Source organism: Sebastes fasciatus, chromosome 9 (genome assembly GCF_043250625.1).
Source record: "Sebastes fasciatus isolate fSebFas1 chromosome 9, fSebFas1.pri, whole genome shotgun sequence".
NCBI classification, from domain to species: domain Eukaryota; kingdom Metazoa; phylum Chordata; class Actinopteri; order Perciformes; family Sebastidae; genus Sebastes; species Sebastes fasciatus.
The window spans coordinates 34,110,156-34,132,447 of record NC_133803.1 but is presented as its reverse complement, the minus strand read 5'-3'; the positions used below and the strand labels follow the sequence as shown (position 1 = coordinate 34,132,447).

The 22,292-nt window shown below is 43.3% G+C and overlaps 1 protein-coding gene across 2 annotated transcripts in view; it reads right to left on the bottom strand.

The window, feature by feature from the left end:
• cdh11 (cadherin 11, type 2, OB-cadherin (osteoblast)) overlaps positions 1 to 21,839 on the bottom strand; it is a 106,913-nt gene extending 85,074 nt beyond the window's left edge. Inside the window, exon 1 of one of the 2 annotated variants that reach the window (XM_074647381.1) lies at positions 21,358 to 21,839. The gene's annotated coding sequence lies outside the window, so the exon portion shown is untranslated. The remainder of the gene's footprint in view (positions 1 to 21,357) is intronic. The other variant, XM_074647382.1, reaches the window with a different exon arrangement.
• Positions 21,840 to 22,292: the final 453 nt, after the last annotated feature.

Below are 22,292 nucleotides of genomic sequence, written 5' to 3'. Positions count from 1 at the left end.
AAGTGCTCTTTTCGCTCAAAGCTATCACACATTTACTGTTTCTGTTTGTTTTGTGGACAAACTTACAATTTTTACTTTGATAGCACGTCTGTCTTTTTTTTTTTTGGAAGTCAAAGTCATTCAGTTCTTCCACAATGTTAGCATTCTAGTTTGTAAAGGTTTTAACCAACGACCTCAGGTATCTTTAGCATATTTGCCAACCCTCACGATTATCCCGGGAGAATCCCATTTTTCATCGCCCTCTAGTTTCAGAGCGCAGCGGTGCCGTTGTCACGTTGTGTCTGAAAGAGTCTTCAGTGAGTGAAAGACGGGGAGAGAAATAAACAGAGCTAAGAGAATGAAATACTAAAAAAATGAATGAAAACTGATACCAGAGATTGAAATAGATTCACGTCAGAGCGGCGGATTATTCAGTTTTCTTTCCTGAGATTTAAAAGTAAAATTAAAAGTAGATCTATTTGACATAAAAATGCTGTTGCAGTGAACTTAATATTTTGTTATATTTAAAAGTTACCAGAATGCTGGAAACAAAGTCTCTGAAACTCATTGTTTGGTTTTCAAATCCTCCCTATTCTTGAGATAAATCTGATCTTTATTCACTCAAAAAGTGCGTATTTTGATTTGGTACCATCGGCCATTTAACAAAAATGATTGTGTCACTTCTTTCTTTCACACACTGCTCAGTAATCGGAGTACAGATGTGGTTTAGTACAGAGCTAAAATCAGGAGAAAGAGAAAAAGGAGTGAGAGAGAGTCGAAGGAAAAAAAGTTGGAAAAAAACAAGAGAATATGTGAAATTTGAGAAACGGCGGTGGGGAATAAACCCAGACTTTGCTTAGCATGTCCAACCAATCAAGAGTGCCAGAAATAGCTCGGCCCTTTTGCCAAACCCACACACAAACTCACCGAGGAACTGGGGGCCACAGCAGCGATGGAAAAACTGCTACAAATTAGCAGTCTGAGGAGGCCAAGAAAATCTGTCTGCAGAGAAAAACAAAGAAAGAAAGAAAGAAAGAAAAAAGTGGGAATGGCATCCCCCCAAAGCAGGTAGTTTGGAGTGTGTGTGTGTGTGTGTGTGTGTGTCTGTCTGTGTGTGTGTGTGTGTGTGTGTGTGTGCGTGTGTGTGTGTGTGTGTGTGTGTGTGTGTGATTGCTGTCAGACCAGGTTTGTCTCAACGGGGCTATTCGCAGCTGGGAAAACTGGCGTCACACACACACAAAGATGTCCCTACCGCAATGAACAAGCAACGCCTGCACCGCCAGAGTTTCCACTCCTTGTTCTCCTTTTGCCTCATTTCTTCTTTCTATTCTTCGTCTTCCCCATCTCTCATTTTTTTGTACCCTTTCTTCCTCATCTTTCTCCATTTTTGTTTCCATCTCCTCCTCCTCGTCTTCTTCCTCTTCCCCTTACATCTTTATTTTCTTCAGATTCAGTGAAAAAGACTACGAAGCATTGACTAAAGCTGCGACACTCCTTTACATTAATTCCTGCAGATACAATCTGAGTGGAATCGGTCTTTGAACTGAGGTGGAAACAACCTTTCCAATCACAACTCCAGTCATTCATTCCAGTCTTCACTTATTCTTGTTGGGCTGAAAATGCGTCTTATCAAGAACTAATAAAGTGTTTCAGCCCCCCCGCCAACCATCACCACCACCACGCCTGTCTTTCCCTACCAGTGCTCGCCCTAATATGCTCTTATCTTGCAGCTAAAAAGCTTTTCTACTTCACTGCTTTGCTCTCATTTCTCTCCTGCTGCTCTGCCTCCTACTGCTGCTGCACGCTGCTGCTGTTTGTAATCTATGAATTTTACCATATTCTGCTATTGCTGTGAGTGTCAGTTGCATGTTAGAAAGGTAAGCACACACATTTTGGACAGGATATCGTTGTCGGAGCATTCAGCGAGACATATAGTATAGTCCGTGTGGTGGACAGAAGAGCTGCGATAGCCGGTCGGCCTCTGACTGTGTTACAAGTTCAGGACACCTGTGTTAACAGCGAGATAGGGACGCAGGTATAGAGGCTTTGCCTTTATTGACAGATGTGTTTGTGTGTTGCCAGATCTCGTGAGAGAAACAAGCAACCAGGTCCATAGAAACAAGCCCAAAAGAAGCAACCTTACCTACCACAATATGAGCGAGAGAGATGGCCACTTGATCACTACACTTGTAAATTTATTTTGCATTGCATCCATTTTTAGCATGCAACTTTACATTTGTCTTGTTAACTAAACTTAAAGAAGTTGAATATTTTATTCAATTTTTGTATTTAATTATTAGCCTTTTAACTTTACATTTTCCTCGTTCTTTCTTGTCTAACCAGATCGGCATGATGTGCTCGTATATCACACTGAATCATCCCCCACTTGAGGGAGTTTCTAATCTTTAAGTCCACTCTCTTTTTCCCAGTCTTTGTTGTACTTTTTTGTCATATTTGCCCCTCTTCGTACCTGGCATTGTCAGCTCAACTCCATCAACCTAGTGAAGATTTGTCTGACAACAACAACAGTCTGAGTGGTCAGTCATCGAGCCCAAAAAAAACGGATTTTCGGGAAAACAAACTGATAATAAGCAGACTTATTAAACTCTGGTGTGTTGAGGCCACGCCAGTGACCTGAATTATACATCTCTGTCTGTCTGTCTGTCTGTCTGTCTGTCTGTCTGTCTGTCTGTCTGCTTATCTTCCTGCCGTCTGTCTCTGTGTCTGTCGTCAGTCCGTTTGTGTCTGTGCCTTCAGGCTTCCGTCTTTTATTGTTCTGGGCAGATAAAGAGATTGGGTCGCATAGAAAAGAGGCCTAAAATCACTCACACACACACACACACACATGGAGGCATGAACGACCATGCACGCACACACACACACACACACACACACACACACACACACACACACACACACACAATCAGATGGTTCTTGGGATGAAAGGGTCATTGTGGAAGCACAGCTACAAATCCTGGCAGCACTCAGCACTCGACAGCTAAAACACACACATACACACACACACACAACCCAAAGTTCTTGTTGGACAAAACGCTCCTTGTCTTAAAAACCTGAGAGTCCGACCCGTCTAAACACACACACTCTCACACACACACACACACACACACACACACACACACACATGCACCGGGACTCATAAAGGTGGATTACCCTCATTTACAAATGTATGGCTTCGTGACTGGCCCATTAGCAAAACTAGAGGGAGCACAGCCCAATGAATTATTCAGCGCCTCCTTAAGGGTTAAAACAGGCGGAAAATACGCCAGTTAAGAACTCAAAGACCACAATACACGTTTTAAATGCAAAGAGAAGAGAGAGAAAGTTGTCAGAAGTTTCAGAAGTATTAAATATTAAAGGTTTCTTCTATCAATCAAAGTATTAATTCTAAAAAATATACAGCGGCGTATTATATGCACACATTTAAAATCCCAAACAGAAATCAACAAAACAAGAGTTGGAAAAAAGTTGGAACAATATGTTACTGACGAAACCCCATGAATTATTCAGAGCGTCCTTAAGAGTGAAAACAGGCGGAAAATACACTTGTTAAGAGTTTTTGAAATAATGCTAAAGGGAGAAAATACATTTTAAATAACACAAAAAAAGTCCTTATTCTCGGAGGTTATGAAAAATAGAACGAAAAACAACGAAGCTTCATTGAGAGTTAAAACATAGAAAATGTGTTTCTATATGGATAAAAACTGTTTCTATGAACATCTGAGAGTCACGATGAGGACTATTAACGTGTCAGAGATATAAAATATCTATTGGTGCTCCGTCGCCTCCGAGCCGACACATGAATGAGCTGAAGAGACGCCACATGCCTTCCATAAAGAGTGCAGATCAAAAATCCTCCTGATGATTACATGACTGTGGCCTTGGAGAGCGAGGTAAATCAATCAAAGACAAATCCCTCCTCCTCGTCCTGCTCTCCACACCCCTCCTCCTCCTCCTCCTCCTCCTCCTCCATCTGTCCTTCTCCTCCCTCTTTCCATCCATCGCTTCTCTTTATCTCCACCCCTCTCTTCCTCAAACCTTCGATCTTTCTCTCCGTATCCATCCAGGCGTATATAAGTGAGTGTGGCAGGCCTGGTTGGTGTCTTTGTGCATCACTGCTTTAGACTAACAAACCCCCACCACCCCCCCATCACCCTCCTTTCACACACACTTAAAACTGGAAAGGCCAAAGAACTTTTTTGAGAGTCATGCCAGATGTTCCCAGCTTCATATTCATCCTACAACATCCTCTCCTCTTCTTCCCTGTCTCCTTTTCTCTGCTATTATGTCCTGCTTCCTCCTTTTTCCTCACTCATCTGGCCTTTTATTCATTTTTCCCTCTCCCTCTCTCATCCTTATATTCATCTTTTAATACCTCATTATTTATTCCCTTTTCCATTTTGTCTCCATTGTGTCGTTGCATCCTCCACTTTTCTCCCCCATCCTTAATTTGTTTGGATGTTTTTACACCATCCTTTCTTTTCCCTCCTCGTTTTTCTCTTCCTCCCCGTCCCTTTACTGTCAAAGCGGTTCTATATTCTGCAGCTCTACAGTCCATTCAGCTCCATCAGCTCAAAACAGTAGTTTTTTTGCTATTGAAAGATGTTCATTCTCAATTATTTCCTAATAGTCTGGATATGACAGATGTGCCAACGTTTTTTTAAGATCTTCATCCTTCCTTTTTCCACTCTACTCCATGTCGCCTCCTTCATAGTATTCTATAAATATATCATTCATTCTCATTCTTGATCTAAATCACTCAACACATCTTTCTTCCTTGAATTTGACGTCGTGTTTCTTTATTAACCATCTGCATCCCTATTCCCCTCATTTCCTCTCCTTTTTTTTGCATCCTTCCCTCCAAAGCACCCCCACATCCTCCTCTACCTCCTCCTCCTCCCTCCCCGTCATTCTCTCCAGGAGGCCTATTGATCGGGGCCTCTCTCGGCTGTCAGAAGGAGATGAGATCCTCAGATGTCCCAAACCACGATAAACAAATTCTACGTCTCCCGACCAAACTCTTTGGGAAACAGCGCACACGCTCACAGACACTTTAATGGAAACCAGATGGGAGACAGGGAGCGATGATCAGGAGAAAGAGAGAGATGGGTGGGGGGGGGGACTGATTTGCACACCTATTCATTTTGAACGTCTCTTGGGGTTGCAAGCTGAGGCTCTGTTCCAGCACCGCTCTTTATTTATCTCTTTCTTTCTCCATGTTTGCCCCCCAAACGCCTCTCAGCTCACTTTCCTCTCTTTTTTTTTTGCATTTTCTCTTCCTGCATACATCATCTACATTTTCCGGACTATTTTAATCATCTCTAGTTCTTTATCACAGTGACTTCTCAAGAAGCAATATCTCACATTGTCTCTCAGCATCTCTCATTTATTTAGTTTGCTGTAGTGCGTCAGTCCAAGCTGAGAAAAAAAGAAATCAGTGCTGGTTTGGCGTAGTTCTATTTCCCTTTTTTTATCCCTCCGTCCACTTAAAACCCATCTGATCTCTACTCACTTCCCCCCAATCTCCAATGTCCACCAGACTTCCTTTCTCTATCCTTTTATCCCTCCATCCAGCCAAACTTGATCCTCAATCTACCCATGCTCCGAGCCCCCCCCGTCACTGCCAGCCTCCATCCGTCCTTCCCTCCCTCCCTCCATTCATCCAAGTATTGATCGAGCTGTCCATGATATGTCACAGTGATTGGCAGCTACTAATTGGCTTAATCCCACCCCCGGGGGCTTGTAGCTCTTTGGCTGATCTGGATACAGCTGTCCTATTGTCCAACAGCTGACACCATGACCCTCGGGAGCCGGCGAGGGAGACAGAAAGAAGAGATAGTGAGATGGAGAGAGAGAGAGATCCATTCATTTACATGACACAACTTTTATTCTCATTGGAATAACATATTCTTGCACCAATCTGATGGAGACATTTCAGTAGAAAAGTGTAATTTCAACAAGTTGAGTTGAAGGAAAAGCACCGTTTCTTTTGGAAGACTTCTTGTGAAGTTATCTTTTCCGACACACAAATCATCAAAGTGTTGTTAGCGTGGAGTGCATGGTGCAGCATCAAACACAAATGATTATCCAAAGATACTTTCAACATGCTTCTACGCTATATTTTTTGTTAATATACTAAATGAAAGAGTCTCCTTAAGCATGACAGCCAAATACTAAAATGATGGTGAGAGGCAGGCATATGTCAGAGTCAGACGGACTGAGCTTGATGGAGACCTCTGCACCGCTGGCAGCAGGTTTTCATCAAGTGGTTTGACAGACACATCTGGCTCAAAGGTCAGCACTTTTTTTTCACTGCAATATATATGTGCATCAGCATCCAGCGTGTCCAGTCAAAGTGTCCTTGAGCGGGACAGTGAGTCGCTTAGGTTGAGATGGTAAAGGGAGGATGAGGAGGAGGAGAGAGAAGGAGAGAGAAGGAGGGAGACGGTCGCCCAAGAGACGGAAGAAGCAGCCCTAAGCAGACCCAGATTAGCTCTGCTCTATTGAGGAGGCAAGGGGCAGAACACAAGGTCTTAGTGGAGGCCACTAAGCCTTTAAAGACCTCCCTTCAGCCTGGGATGTACACCCCCCACCACCCACCCATCCCATTTATCCAGTAACTGACACACACCGTTTACATACACATTAGCCCATAGAGACCTCACTGACGGAACATTCAGGCTCACAGTCGGGTCGTGATCTGTTCACCTACAAGTCATTAATGGTTTTATAGCTTCAACGTGGTTTTTATTCATAATGATAAAGTGCAATGATGGGTTTGATTTCAAAGCATTGTGTGCATCATCAAACACTTTATTCCTTTGTAAGTAAAGACCACAGGATAGCTAATAACTTCATAAATATTTAATAGTTCTTATCTGATATCAGCTGTTCAATGTTTTAGACACCTTAACATGGAATAAAATGACTATGGACATATATAATATAAACTAGGACATAAAAAAGGTAAATAAATATAAGGGTTCAACGTTGCTTTCCACTTGCCTGATCGGGCAAGTGAGCTGCTAGATTTACGAATCCTTAATGTTGAGCCCCAAAATGTCTTGTATTTGTGGCTGTACAAGGAGCAAGCATGTGTTTTACAGTATGGTTGGATTCTCGATTGATTTGACCTTTCAATCCTGTCGCTGACGCACCAAATACAAACACTTCACACAATAAACGCTTGAAGGGCTTCATTTCAACACGGTATTGATCCGTATGTGATATGTGTACTTGCAGGGTTTGGCTTGAAAATATAGACAACCTTTGACTTAAACATTATATATCACAAAAAGAAGCCATTACTCTTTTTCTTTGTCAATTTGGTGAATAACTTATTCTGGAATAAAGTAGAGATGGATGTGTTGTGGTGAGTTGACGGGAACAGGAGGGGTGGTTCATGGTGGAGGTAAGAGGGAGGAATTGATCAGCAATGTTGCGGACCATTACACCCACCATGCATGTGTAATGATCCTAATTATCTCTCTAAATCGCCCCCCCCACCTCTCACCCGACAACCACCGAGAAACACTCGACTCAATGACAATCTGGAGGACACTGGGGTCATTATGCCAAAACATCCTCCCCTGCAAAACGATCCCCGCTGCTCTCTCATTTCCCTCCCTGTTTTTTGTTCCCGTCATGCCGCTCCAAACCAATGCACGGACGTGCTGGATACTTGATAATAACCCCCCCCCCTCCTCTGTCAGCCCCACATGGTTGTTGAAGCCAGATCCCCTCCCTTCTTCCTCCAGGTTGACACAGAGAGCCCTTTGTTGTCCTGAGCTGCAATCACATACCTCAATAAGCCTGCGCTGTTGGTTCTCAGACTTCCCTCCAACCAAAGACCCCCGTATGAATCACATATCTCAACTACGATCCCCCAAAACTGATGCATGTTTGTCTGCAGACAACCATCTGGAAAAACGTATTTGCTCCCTTTTTTTAGATTTGACTGACCATACGTTTGCATTGGTTTAAAATGAATTATGTTTCATGAAATGGGTAGCTTAAAGCTACACCTTGTAGTTGAGAGTTAATATTTCTGAACCTCGTACTCAACACCAGCTGCACTTGTTGCTCGGAATCAGTGCAGCAGACACACGCGCTGTATCTGAAGGATAAACAGCAAATGGAAATCCTCGCAAATGAGAGGAGCTTTTCTCGCCTCCAAATGTCACAGCAATATATTTTCTTTTGATATATTTCTTTTCATCTGGAGAGTGAAACCTGATGACACGCAGCTCTTGTTGCTCTAATCTGCTCTTAAAGATTGGTGCATTGCCTTGTTGAATAAAATATTAGCATGCTGCTCCGTGAATAAAACATCAGGACGATCTCCTCATATGAAGAAAAGGTCAAAACAGCTGTCTAGACGAGCGGTGATGTATGCCTGCCCTCGTGTGCACACACACACATATACATACACACATCTTCGTACTAGTATTACAGCATACTGTTAAGGACTTTCCTTAGACTAGATCCACCAAACGTAAACTCAACCTAATGCTTCATCTAACTAAACAACTAAAACATCGTCTGCTCTTTGGAGGAAATCTCAGGTCTTTCTCTGGTTCTGAAGACACCTGGTTCTCATAAAGATAAGAGCACAACGCACCATGCACACACACACACACACACACAGAGCTCAGGGTGAATGTGCATATCTCACCTTAAGGTGACACGGACACATGCAGACAGACTGCCTGAAACAACGTGTATTTGTTGATCTGGTGATGCTCAGGTGAACGGGGGCATGTGTGCACACACACGTACACAGACTACACGCTGACCTTGCATGGTCAGCTTCAGCACCAGTATGTGAAAACACATGCACGGGCACATTGGAGTGGCATGCGCACACACACACACACACACACACACACCCGGTGACCTTGTTAGTTCAACCTTGCCAGTAGAATATAAACCGTGTTGATGGCGTTTGCTTTCATAACATCACAATAAAAATAAACACGGCGCTGACAAATTCGATGTCACTCCACATAAACACCGAAAACACATATGATGAATGAAAATGGCTCCAAGCAACTTCTGCTACTTCACAGCATTTAAAAATAACTAACTAAACTGGATCTTTACACATTTTAAATATGGATGAGCGTGATTAGTGGACTAGTCGATTAGACGTTGCTGCTCTCACTGGTCGGCACCAGAAATACTACTTTATTATGATTTTATTAATGTACTCATTTAACATATAACTGCTGTCTCAGCTGTTGCTGCGGAGAGCCGCTGCAGCTCCTGCAGCTCGGCGGCTCTCCGTTCTCATCAGCCGCTCCTGCCTCACTTCCTGCTGGCCCCCGCCTGCCACCACCTCCTCTTTCTCAAATAGCGGCTTGGTTCAGCGGTCAGTCTGGTTCTCTGCTGATCGACTGGACTGGCCAGCAGCTCACTGAAACTAGCTTACTAACTAGTTTGCAGGCTAGCATGTATGCTACAGATTAAAGCTAGCGGCTTATCATGCTATGAATCAAAGAAGCGGGCAAACACCAGCGAGCACAATGAATGAAACTTGCATGTTCCGATACTAATGGTATGAGCGATGCCACACCATGACTCCTCTTAGACCACAGGCCCTGCTGACCTGACCCAGTCAGACGGGAAGCCGTCATTGGAAACTGTATGGAAAAGTGCAGGCACTTTCAAAACATACTTAGCAGGTGATTGGATGAACCATCTGTCAATCAAACTAACAAAAGCGGAACTAACTGAAGGCGAAAACGTCACCGTACTTTACACATTCAGTGTCGTTCTTTGTTCTTCTTTCAATGAAGAAATACTCTCCAGTTCTGATAGAACTGATGCTATTGCAGCATCTACGCTCTCTGTGGCGTCTCACGCTATTGTCTCACCAGTCCCACACACTTAAGCCACACCCATAGCTGCAGTAGCTACTGACAGGATGCTGATTGGTCCGTTGTCTGGCGAGCCGGACACAAACGCATTATTTGGAGCCTGACGAGATTAATTTTCGTGTGACATTTGACTTCTGGTTTCAGACGGGACACGAACGTCGGTCTCCTGGGTGAAAGTCTGATATTTTTGGACCCACCCGTCCAGCCCACCTACTTACTGTAGGTATAGCTATGAACATTGTATGAGAGCAGCCTGATTAAAAACAATATTTAATGATAATCACTGTGAAATGAGTGTTTTTGTTTCTCCAACCTGTCAGATGAGTTTAGTAAAGTGTTATTTTCCAGAGTGAAACATTCAGCCGTAGTAACACCTGCTGAAACACAAAGTGATCGGCACCACGTCGTTCACAGCTCACTCACACACTCATCCAGGTTTAAAGGGCAAAATCAACTGTGTTTTTCGAAATCCTTCCTTTTGAATTGTAAATGTTAATTATACTTCATACATTAGCAGTGTGATGAAAGGTGTCAGTGTCAAGATCTGCCTTGTATCAGCTCTTTCACATTTCCCTATATATAGCTAGAGCTTTCTATAGTGAAATAACAATTAGCCAGTCCTAGAGGAGGCTATATCTGTCGCTCACTGCTTCTCCTTTCACCGGAAAGGTCAACGCTGTCACAGCTGCAACTGAAACCTAAAGAGACTGTGGAAGCTAGAGATAAAGACGGACAGAGAATGAGAAATTGAGACTATTTAGAAGAAGATTTATAGAAGATAGAGATGAGAGAAGCAGCAACCAAACCTTATGGACAGATGACGGAATGAAAAATAAGAAAGAGAGAGAGAGGTTGCTTTATATGCTGCTCTATTAAGTGTGAGTCATGGGATTAAGGCATAGAGCCGACGAATAAATATACTGGAGTCAAGCCGCTCGCATGGAAAAAAAAGTGAAATTAATACTGTTCAATGAAGAAGCAGCAGTCATATTCAATCATATTACACCATTAAAAGTGTCACGCTCAATGAAGCATGGCTCGAGAGAGAGAGAGAGAGAGAGAGAGAGAGAAGGAACAGAATCACAGGGTCAGAAAAAGGAGGAAAGATGCTAAAAGGGAGTGTGGGAGTTAGTGATAGCAGAGAGAGAGAATAAAGCAACATACACAGAGAGAGACGGAGGGAGAGAGGTTATTATGGTAAAGAGGTCAACCTTGCAGTAATGCAAAGTCTTGTAGAAAGGAAAACATGCTTTGTGTGTGTGTGTCAGAGTGCACGGTTATCTCCATTTCTCTCCCTCTTCTGTATGTGCATGAGTCATCATCTGCCACTACACCATCATATCATAAAGCGTACACTCGTGTTTGTGTGTTTAGTCTCGGACTAAGACGGCGGTTATATAACATCAAGGCCTCTTCAGAGTGTGTGAAGGGACGCAGGAGACACAGAGCACATTATCTTTCAGAGCACACCTTCACATCCGCAGAGCTGCATCAGTGAGGAACATACTTATTATGTGATGGAAAAATAGCAATGCATGGATGAATTTGACGATCCCTCTGATGCTTCATTTAAGCAGATATGATATGAAGTGATAACAGCAGAAAGCAGATATTCCTAACTATGTCATGTTGTATATTTATTAATACAACTCAAGTTTATTTTTGGAAATGTTTCAGGTGAGTGACTGTGTTGCGTCTATCTACAGCACAGCTGGTTATAAATACAGAAGAGAGTGGGGGGGCGGCTGAGGGAAGAGGAAGGGGAGGATAGATAAGAAGAGAGGATAGGGGAGGAAGGAGAGAGAGAGAGAGAGAGAGAGGACGAGACAGGAGAGGATGAGAACTACTCGATAAGTCCCAGTGTGATCAAAGCGTTGCTTTGACATCAAGAGCAGGCCTCGCCAGCATGCTGAGTGGTTTAATGCTAGAAATGCACATACACACTTTGAAACATTAGAATATGTGTGACTAAGAAGCCTCTTCTCATATCCATCCAGGCAGTGTATCCTCACACAACGACTCGTGTGATATCTTATGAGAAGTTAGTCCTCATTTTTCGTGCGTTCTCCTACGAATGTCCAACAACACGTGTCAAATTCTGCTCGTTACATGCACACAGTTTTTTCAAAATAAACTTCTGTCTTAACAAGAAACAACTTGCTTAGGTTTAGGCAACAAAACCACTTGATTAGGTGTTGGAAAAAGATTGTGGTTTGGCTCAAAATATCACCGGAAGTGGAGTTACTTAAGTACGTAAGTTAGGTGACAAATACGGACACGGACGCCGGTCTCCTGGACAAAAGTCTGAGAGTTTTAGTCCCACCCATCCAGCCCGACCTCCTCCCTACGCGGCGTTCACTGACCTTTATCTTTCCTGGTTCACAATTACCTGAATTACATTCTGTGGGATATATATATGAATTTCAGTGCATTACCTTTTGTAGATGTAGCTACAAACAGTGTTTGAGACCAGCCTGCCTCATACAACAGTTCACATGATATCTTACGGAAAGTTATTCTTCATTTTTCGTATACAGCAACACGTGTCAAGTTCCACTCGTTACAAGCATACAGTCTCTTCAAAATTAACGTCTGGCTTCACAGGAAACAACTTGGGGAGATTTAGGCAACGAGACTTCTGGTTTCACACAAGGGTGGAAGTCTGGTGTTTTTGGATCCATCCATCGCCCCCGACCTCCAGCGTTTGTCGCTCTTTGTATTTCCTGGTTCACGATTACGTACAATAAATACAAAATGATTTTGTGGGATATAAACAAACAGTATATATGGTGCATTACTTTTTATAGGTACAGCTATGGACGGTGTATGAGAACAGCCTGATCCACGTGATACTGATACACACAGTCTTTCTGGAAACATTTCCTCCTCATATCTCGTCGCTGTCCAAATATGAACAAAAACATGAATTTTGACTGTGTTTCGTGACATTTTATTTGCTTCTAAACACACGTGAATCACGGGTAAAAATCCCATTACCCAACACCCACTCCTACACACCACGATGCAAGCGAAAGAATGAGCCTCTACTTCTCTTAGTCAGACTGTCATAACAAGCTCCAAACACCAGCAGACAGGACAAACAAACCACTCTCTTGCTTGAGAAATTGGTTGCCATGACTCTATTTTCGTGACATTTCTCAAAATAATACAACCAACAAAATGATTTTTGTCGGTAAATCGGTACAGATGTTATTGCCATAACTCTTGTGGCTCCTCTGAGGGCACGACACAAAGCACAAAGCACTGAAGGCTTTTTCTTTAGTAGGAAACACTGAAGGAAATATCAGAGAATGCTTCTCTCACAATGGGAAGCTAAAGATGCTAAATAAATAATGTAGTTAGAAAAAAAAGCAGAGAGGCTATAAGCACGGAGATTAGGCCATTTATTTCCAGAGAGAAAGTTTTTACAACTCGGCGCCGGAGCCCCCCTCATCCCCGCCGTGACATCGGACACCACACATCATAACAATTTGTCGTGCATGCTATGTGTTAGGGATGTTCATTATGCTGCTATTTCTGTCCTCTGTGCTCTGCGCCATTCAATTTAATTTCTCACTTTCTTGTTAGTGGCAAAACAAAGGCAAGATGTGCGTGGAGGGACGTATGACGAATGTTCTTGAGAAGACGGAGGTCACAGTTGGATCTTTTATTTTAGACCGGTGAGCCACCGTCTCTTCATGAACCCCTACGATGCAGAGTCCTCTATCCAACCCTGCTGTTAATCAGATAAGCTCTATGCAGCATATGAAGACCACTGACGTTATACAGTATGTATGTATGTCTGTCTTATTTCAGCCTTATGACAAGTTCAGCTTCTGGTTTCAACAACACGTGTGTCTGTGCACAAAATATATTCTGTTTACAGGTGACATGAATGATATGAATGCATGCATATATACACACTATGCCAACAGAAACTCACACACTGTAACTTGAGGCTACACCCGTCTGTCCATATAGTGTTCACCTTTACAAATGTGTCCCATCAGCAAAATTAGCTCGCTACAATTAACATAACCATGTTAAATATGGTAATCCACAACACACCGTCTGCAGATACACACTCTAACCTGTGTGTGTGTGTGTCCACATACTGGCAAGCTTAGTGGAGAGGAACGATAGAGCAATGGAGGTGATGGAGAGAGAGAAAGATAAATAGATGAAGGAGTTGAGTTGACTGAAAAACTTTGATAATCAATAATTTGTTCAACAGCAATTTGGGTTTCTCGGAGGTTGTGATGGACATTTTTGTCACTGTTTTAATGCATTTTATAAACTGAATGTTTGAATGAAACACACAATGAATCAATAATAAAATAATCTTTGGCTGCAGAGAATGTGTGGGAATAATAGGATGAGAGGAGAAAGACAGTAGAGAAAGAGAGAGAGATTGAATATGAATGACCGCTTCACTGGTGGCTCCAAAGAGAAAATGATCACACACACACATACACACACACACACACACACACACACACATTGTTAATTATTCTTCTGAATAATGAGAAGCAAACGACTCATTAAATCTCTCCTTGACCCGCTCACACAGAAACTAGCCTCTATTTCCTCCTTCCTTTCTTACTGACTCCAGCGAGCTTCATACCAGAATGTGTCAGACCAGAAGCCTTTCAGCTGTGAATTATTAATTGGCATTAAAACAACCCTCCCCCAAATTTCATTGACCCCGAGCTGGAGTAGTTTTTTTTTTTATTCCCAAACTGATGGAACTTTAAATTCATACGTGAGATGAACTTTGTTGTTGACCTTCATCGTGTATCTCCTCTCTTTCTCTCTCTCCTTCAGTGTTTTTCAGTGTCTCTCCCTCTCTCTCTGCTGAATACTGTCTACTAACGCAGAAAAAAATGCAGTTAAAAATGGCAGTAAAAAAAAACAACCTTGCTTTTCTTTCTCTCATGTGACCGGCGTCATGAGACCACGAACCACCTGACTGCACCTAACGACTGTCACAGAAAACAAATTACACTGGATTACACAGATATGCTCTCTCTCTCTCTCTCTCTCTCTCTCTCTCTCTCTCTCTCTCTAATACACTCACACACACAAAGATCCACACCATATATAGCCACCTGCAAAATGTCATGCATTTGTGGAAGAGAAAGCTTATACGTGCACACGTGCACATAAACAAACACGAGGTGCTCTGATCAATATCGCTCTCTATCTGGAGTAATCAATTCTCATTCTGATCCGATCAATAACCCCGTCGACGCTGTATTCTGATCATCAATAGCGAAATCCAATGAAATCGCTCGTTAATCCTAAATTAACATTGATCCGGGTTCGTCACCACAGTCTCATCATCGGGCTGTAAAATCCACACGGCGTGTTCTGTTCTGCACAAGTCGGCGCTCTCTTCGTGTTGGGGACAAAAGGTCACGCCAACTGAAGAGCACACCGACACAGCTTTAACATTAAGAAGCCAACGCATCTCTGCAGCAGCTTCAGGCGTTATGTTCTCAGGGTGAGAGGCGATTAAAAAAGCAAATCAGTTTTAAAAGTCGACATTTAATTGATGCCGGAGTGCTCCTCCGCCGCCGCATGCTCTTTGTTAATTGCTATAAGTGGCGTCCTTGTTGTGTTCTGGTATTATTTGTGTCGCGAGTCCCTTAAATGCATCCATCCAGCTTATACATGCGCTACTTAAAATGACTTCAATGTGACTTTCCTCATCACATAATGAGAGCACGGGACATTTATTCATGAATTACGCTGTCACTGGTTTTGTTTCTGTGCCCAAAAATGAAAAGTATTCAGCTTAATGACTCCGAGTTTGATGTTTCATTTTATTCATTTTCTTCGTCCTTTTTCAGGGTTACACGGATGAGATTAAATACCAGCATGCAGGATGCAAGAAAACACCCTCAAAATATCATAAACACGGATAAACAATCATTCATCTCAGTCTGCATGGTGTCTAACATGTTTATAAGGTGCTAAATATGGAATTGAGAGCATTTCTATTGCCTCCGCGCGGCTCTCAACAAGGCGACAGCTAGCGGTGCTAACAGCGCTAACAGTGTTAACCCGGGGGGGAACCAGAGGGTGAGTTCTACGCTTCCACCACGGCTTCCCAGGACGCCAAAGAGTATAGAAGCAAAGAGATGAAACTATTTTTTTTTACTGCTGACGCCATTTTGGACTGAAAACACTTGTTATATTTATAATATTTTATTGCTCAACTCAGACCGTTTCTGTAGAATATGACAATAGAATAGAAATAATTTAGTTTTTCTTTTGTGCAGCACTTTATAGGCGGACGTTTTACTGGCGTCCGGTAGTCACTTTCAGTCTGAAATTCAGTCGGAAGTGTAGCTCTGCTGCTGGGCGCTGATGGTGCGATGGAACGAACAATTTACTTTTACTTCTTAGCAATATACGTTCTTTGGGGGAAGGCGTTATCAGCTGTAACCGCCGTATGAGCGCAGTGCAAAGCGGCAGCCGTGAGCTAGCCAGTGGGGCATGCTCACATGCACTAACATGCACGCGTGGCCGGCCCGGCTGTGTCAACAAAGCACAGAGAAGCTCTGATTATAACACACAGAGGGAGAGTGACTTCATTCTCTGCTCAGGTAGACATTACGCCTCTATATATTTACATATTGCTGCTATATTAATGCTCTGAATATTGTATAGAAAACCTTTAACTCTAGTTTGGAAAAATTTGGACTAAAACACACCGTTTTTATGTGATTAATAGCAATAATAGGCTGTCTACATCTATTTATTAAACCCTTGTTTGGTTGTGTGTGTAACTTGGCTTCTCCTGTTCATGCACTCTAACTTTCATGTCACAGGAATGTAGAACGCATGGCGGACTAACTGAAACCACATGAGCGCAAGAAAAAGAAACATACAAACCTCCGTGCTTAAAGGCCTAGGAAACTAAACCCAGCACATTATACCGCCAGGAAACTGAGTCAACAACAGCGAACCACCTGTCCTCCTCTCATGCACCAGGAAACCCCCCCGACCCCACCGTATACCCCTCCTCGTTAAATCCAAACAAATCAGCCACTGTCTTTTTTTCTCTTGAGGGCAAGTAAAGAGATTACAGGTCAAAAAACACTAATTACTGACTCCGTCATTTAATCTGGTTGAGGCTGGAGATTAGAGTTATAATCCAATCACACTGCCATGGGAAATTATAAATCAGTGTAACATCTACCTGGCTTCCCGCTGTGTGTTGTCTTGAATTAGAGAAGGAGAGGAGGGCAGGAAGATGAAGATGAAGAGCTGAAGGAGAGCTCGGTGCATGAAGAGGTTGAGACGGATCAAATATAAAGTCAACAGCTGAGGTTTGAGTAGTTGTCTGCTAGACTGACTGTTTTCTGTCCAACCCGTGGACCTATAGGGACCGGGGGGGAAAGCAAAAGAGAAAAACACAACCCCCCACCCGAAGGTAACAGAAGCCAGTCACAGTGGACATGCTTATCCAGACAGACTAGACGTGTGTTTGGGGTGTGCAGATTGAATCCTGCATCCCTGGGGAGCCTAACTACCTCTCCATCTCTCTGACCGGCTCTCTCCGAGAAAGAAGAGAGAGAGAGCAGATCAGCCGTCGCTGCAGCGAAGCCCAACAGCTCCCTCTGTCGTCACCTGGAACAGCTCTGATCTCATTCATATTCTCCTCTTCACTTCACTTCTCTTTGAATTCTGTCTCCTCATCTTCAACATCTCCCCTCCGTTTCTCTTTCCAGCCTCTCTCTTTCAGAAACAAGTCTACAATAACCAGGCTTTATGAGAATGGAGCAGCTGGCTCCTAATTAAATATAAATATAACGATTACAGTGTAATAAATTAATCCCTCTATCTCGCTGCCTCCCTGGTGAGCTACGTCAGTAGTGTTTTGCATTAAGTTGCTTTTAAACTCATTCCACTTGGAGAGGCTTTTTCAAATTCAGTCGGGCGCATTTCAAGAATACAGAATGTGGAAAAATCAACACAACTTTGGCTATGAGATCTTTAAAAGAACTTTAGAAGTGTCTCACGGCGAGTCAAGTAAAAACCATGACACATCTATGAATGTTTTATGTGTTTTACAATCCTCACCTGCAGATGTCATTTGCTTTTGTCTGCAAAGTCGATCGATGTAAAGAACATTAAGATTTCAAATGAATTCTCTTTGCTAAAAGATGACACGGAGAAATGCCTGAAGAGACTACAATCAATACGGAGCTATTAACCACGACTCATTACAACTTATTGTATACCATTATGTAACCTTCATTGGAGTGTTTCAGCCCAGTTTGAACATCATTCACTGTCCTCGTTGTGTCCTTTCAAACACATAGCTGAAGGAATGTACACGTTCACAGTTTGAACTCTAAGGAGCAGAACATTTCCATGGCTTCCAACAAATCTGACGTCATTTCTGTCACTTTCTGCGCCGATTTATTTGTCTGAACATCAGTAAAAAATATCTGATACCCTCACACACACACACACACACACTGCTTTCATCTCTCATCCAAGCCAGGTTTTCTGTGTATACCGCTCACCATAAATAGCACAACGATGAGTTTCTGCCCTGCTTTTTAAAGTACACAATCACTTTCCCAGACACAAAGCCACCACTGCTTTCTATGGGAACTGAAAGGGGAGCTATAGCTGTTCGTTCCTAAGTGAAGACGAACAGTTTCGGGCTGCAGGTCTCTTTTCAGCTCAGACAGCAGCGGCTCTCAAAGAGTGAGATGAAATACAGCGCTGATAGAAGTCACGCTGCCCTCCTCTTCTTTCCTCCTCCTCCTCCCCCTCACATTCTGATAGGAGTCATGCTCTGCCTGCTTGTTCCTCCTCTCGTCTCCTCTTCCTCTTAATTTCCTCCCCAGCTCCTCTTGATCCTCTCTCCTCTCTCTCCTCTCTCTCCAAACTGAATTACTGAGTGACTGAAATACTGTAGCTAGAAGAATTAATTAGTGAATTAAGCAAACGTCCTCAAGCACAAATGGGCCGATACTGTGGTGCTTATTTACAAGAAGGCCTTTAGTGAAGAAGGCTCTGATGCTAAGAAGCAGCAATTCAACACTGGAAACAAAATGTGGGGACATTCTTTACTTGTGATGTGTCTTTTTGAGAGGCCACTGAACCACAAAGCAAACTCATACAACCAAAAAAGAAGAAGAAGAAGTGGGATTATGTGTTTCTTCTCGACAATGTTGACTGGTCTGTAGATTAATTCGTTAAATACAGGGGTGAAGAGCTGCCTGAAAAGTAACCATATAATAAGGAAATGTGGAGGAAAAGCACAACAACACTGCTCCAACACGAGAAACTGGAGGCGTTTCACCTGTGATAACGGAGCACAAGAAACTATTTTTCTATTTAACAAACTGGAGCTATAGTGCCTCTGAAGAGTCTCTGTGCATATCTCTCTCTGTTGTTGACTGTAGAGTTTATTTTTTTTTAAACACTGCAACGAAACAGCAGTGCAAAGCCAGCCGAGCCTGGCTGCTAAGAACCCCCCTGTCGGATGAAATACAACAACAGCAAATGATTTTTCTCAATGGCTCCCACAAGACTGAACCGAGAGAGAGTCAGAGGAGAGGAGAGATGGGAGGAGAAGGAGAGAGAGAGAGAGAGGAGGGAGATGAAATGCAGAAGGAGCAGAAGAGAGGTAGAGGAGGTGGGAGACATTTCAGAGCAACAGTGTGGGAGACAGAAGGAGAGAGAGGGGGAGATATTATTGCCTGCTTGAGAGCAGCAATCTTGAGCTGTGCCATGAATACCAAAGACTGCACAGTCAACGCCTCTCTCTCTCTCTCTCTCTCTCTCTCTCTCTCTCCCTCTCTCTCTCTTCCATCTCTCTCTCCCCCCCTCTCTCTCTTTCCTCCCCCATTGAATGAAAACGCAGCGGAATTGCAGCTGCTCAAATTATACACCGATATATCTCACTTACTTTCCGTTAAAAATCGACTCAGCAGCAGCTCAGTACTCCATACATCCATAATTATTCATAATCAGTCCTACACACACACACTCAAGCAGCAAAGGGCACGTCTCCAGAAGACTTCAGTAGATATGATATGTGCAACAATTAATAATCAGATGATCAGATGTGACCTAATTGAGTGCAGAATGTGCCTGGATGACCCGACGGGCAAAGTCATCTGGATGCAGTTTTAATGCAGTTTTCTCCAGCGCTGCATGGAGAGATCGGGTTGAAGTATTCAAATGGACTGAATACTAAACCAGTCTTTAGGGATTCTCACATTTCAAGATGTTAATTCCACAAAGTATAAGAATAATTAGCTCTGCGGAGGGAAGTCAACTGTGTAAAGACTGAAAAATAAATTAAATCAGAGGTTGAAGTTGATGATTTAAAGTGTAAAACTCTAAACTGAACATGATGTGAAATGCATGAGGTAAAACGCTGTTGAATTATTGGAGTGATTGAGTGAATGGACTTCGTTATGAATGATGTGATTTGCATTATCTCCCCTTCAAATAAACTGAAAAGGAAATGAGGTGTGTCCTGCTCTCAATGCATGAACACTTTTCATATTGCCATTTAATGCTTTAATGGTTGTCATTGATTCAAAACATTGCAGAGGTTCATGTGTTTTCAGTCACGGTAATGCTAATGCATGCATGATAGGGCTGTGTGTTTTAAACGCGCACCGAGCACCGAGCTGAGCTGTTGACGGTGATGCAAAGAAAAGTTGTGCGTCGCCGTTTTACGCACCGAGACAGGACCGGAGGAAAGAAAAGAGAGCCTCCACTGAGATAATAGCCTCTATATATATACGTGGCCAGACACACACACACACACTGTCGGACGCGCACACGAATGCACGAATGCACGCTCGCAAGACGCGCACACACACGCCAAAACGAGCGCAAAAAATGCAGAAATGCGCTGGAAATGCAGTGAAAACCGCAGAAATCCAACCGTCATCCAGTGGAACCGAGGAGCGCAGAGAGTCTGCCCTGTTACAGCCAGCATGCACAACACACACACACTCATATTGGTACTTCCAAAATTGCAGAAATGCTGGAAATGTGAGGAAAATAGAGTGAAAACCGCAGAAATCCAACCGTCATCCAGTGGAGAAAGTCTGCCCTGTTACAGCCAGCATGCACAACACACACACACTCATACTGGTACTAATGCGCAAAGGCTCTGTGGGGTTTCGCACCTTTAATCCTTATAAATAAGGAGCAAATTTGCTCAAATATAAAAATAAAAGTCCGACATCCTCTCACAGTGGCCTTTTTTCTCTATATATGTGACAACCCTGTGTTTGGATTAATCCAGAGTCGACCCACAATCTCTCCAGCTGCATCATTTCACTTCGGTCTCTCGCCTGTTTTACGCTCATTAACAACCTCTGCAGTGAGAAGCAGACTGACTGAGGAGGAGAAAACAGATGAATGGGTCTGTAATGTGTTGTAATGTGTTGAGGTAGAAACATCCCAGTCCTTTAAGTGAAGCGGTCCTTACCTTGGAAGTGAGAGACTCCGTGCGCAGCTCCGTCTCTCCAAAGGAAAATCCCCCAATAGGCTACATACAAGCCAGACGAAAAGGATCACTTCTCTCAACAAGTATTGCTTCTTCTCTCAGATGTCCTTCTAACACATCCACTGATTGAAAACCCAGTTTGTTTTCTGTTCTGGAAAAGAGAGGGTAAAGAAAACAACCCCAAATGTTCTTTCTCCTGTTTCTGATCCTGCTGGAGCGCAGAGGAAAAAACACCAAACCAACCAGGAGAGATGATGAATAATAAGAGATGATAGACAGAACAGTCTTGATAAGGTTCCGAGACTGAAGTGATGAAGAGGAGGTGGTGAAGAGGTGGTGGGTGTCGGGAAATCACCGGAGCATCCTCTGCCTCCTTCTGGGGTCTAATCCGGTACCGACAGCAACGTTTATCCTCTGTCCTCTCTCCAACAGCCTCCGAAGCGATGTGACGAGAAGTGAACACTGAACAGAGAGCAGCAGCAACCAGAGAGAGAGAGAGAGAGGAGAGAGAGAGAGAGCAGCAACCAGAGAGAGAGAGAGAGAGAGAGAGAGAGAGAGGGGGGGGAGAGAGAGAGCAGCAACCAGAGAGAGAGAGAGAGAGGAGAGAGGGGGAGAGAGAGAGAGAGAGAGAGAGAGAGCAGCAACCAGAGAGAGAGAGAGAGAGAAAGGTAGAGAGAGAGAGAGAGAGATAGAGATAGAGAGAGCAGCAACCAGAGAGAGAGAGAGAGAGGTAGAGAGAGAGAGAGAGATAGAGATAGAGGGAGAGAGAGCAAGGGGAGAGAGAGAGAGAGAAGCAGCAACCAGAGAGAGAGAGACACACACACAGAGAGAGGGAGGGAGAGAGGGAGAGAGAGAGAATGAGGAAGAGAGAGAGAACAGAGAGAGGGAGAGAGAGAGAGAGAGAGAGAGAGGGGGAG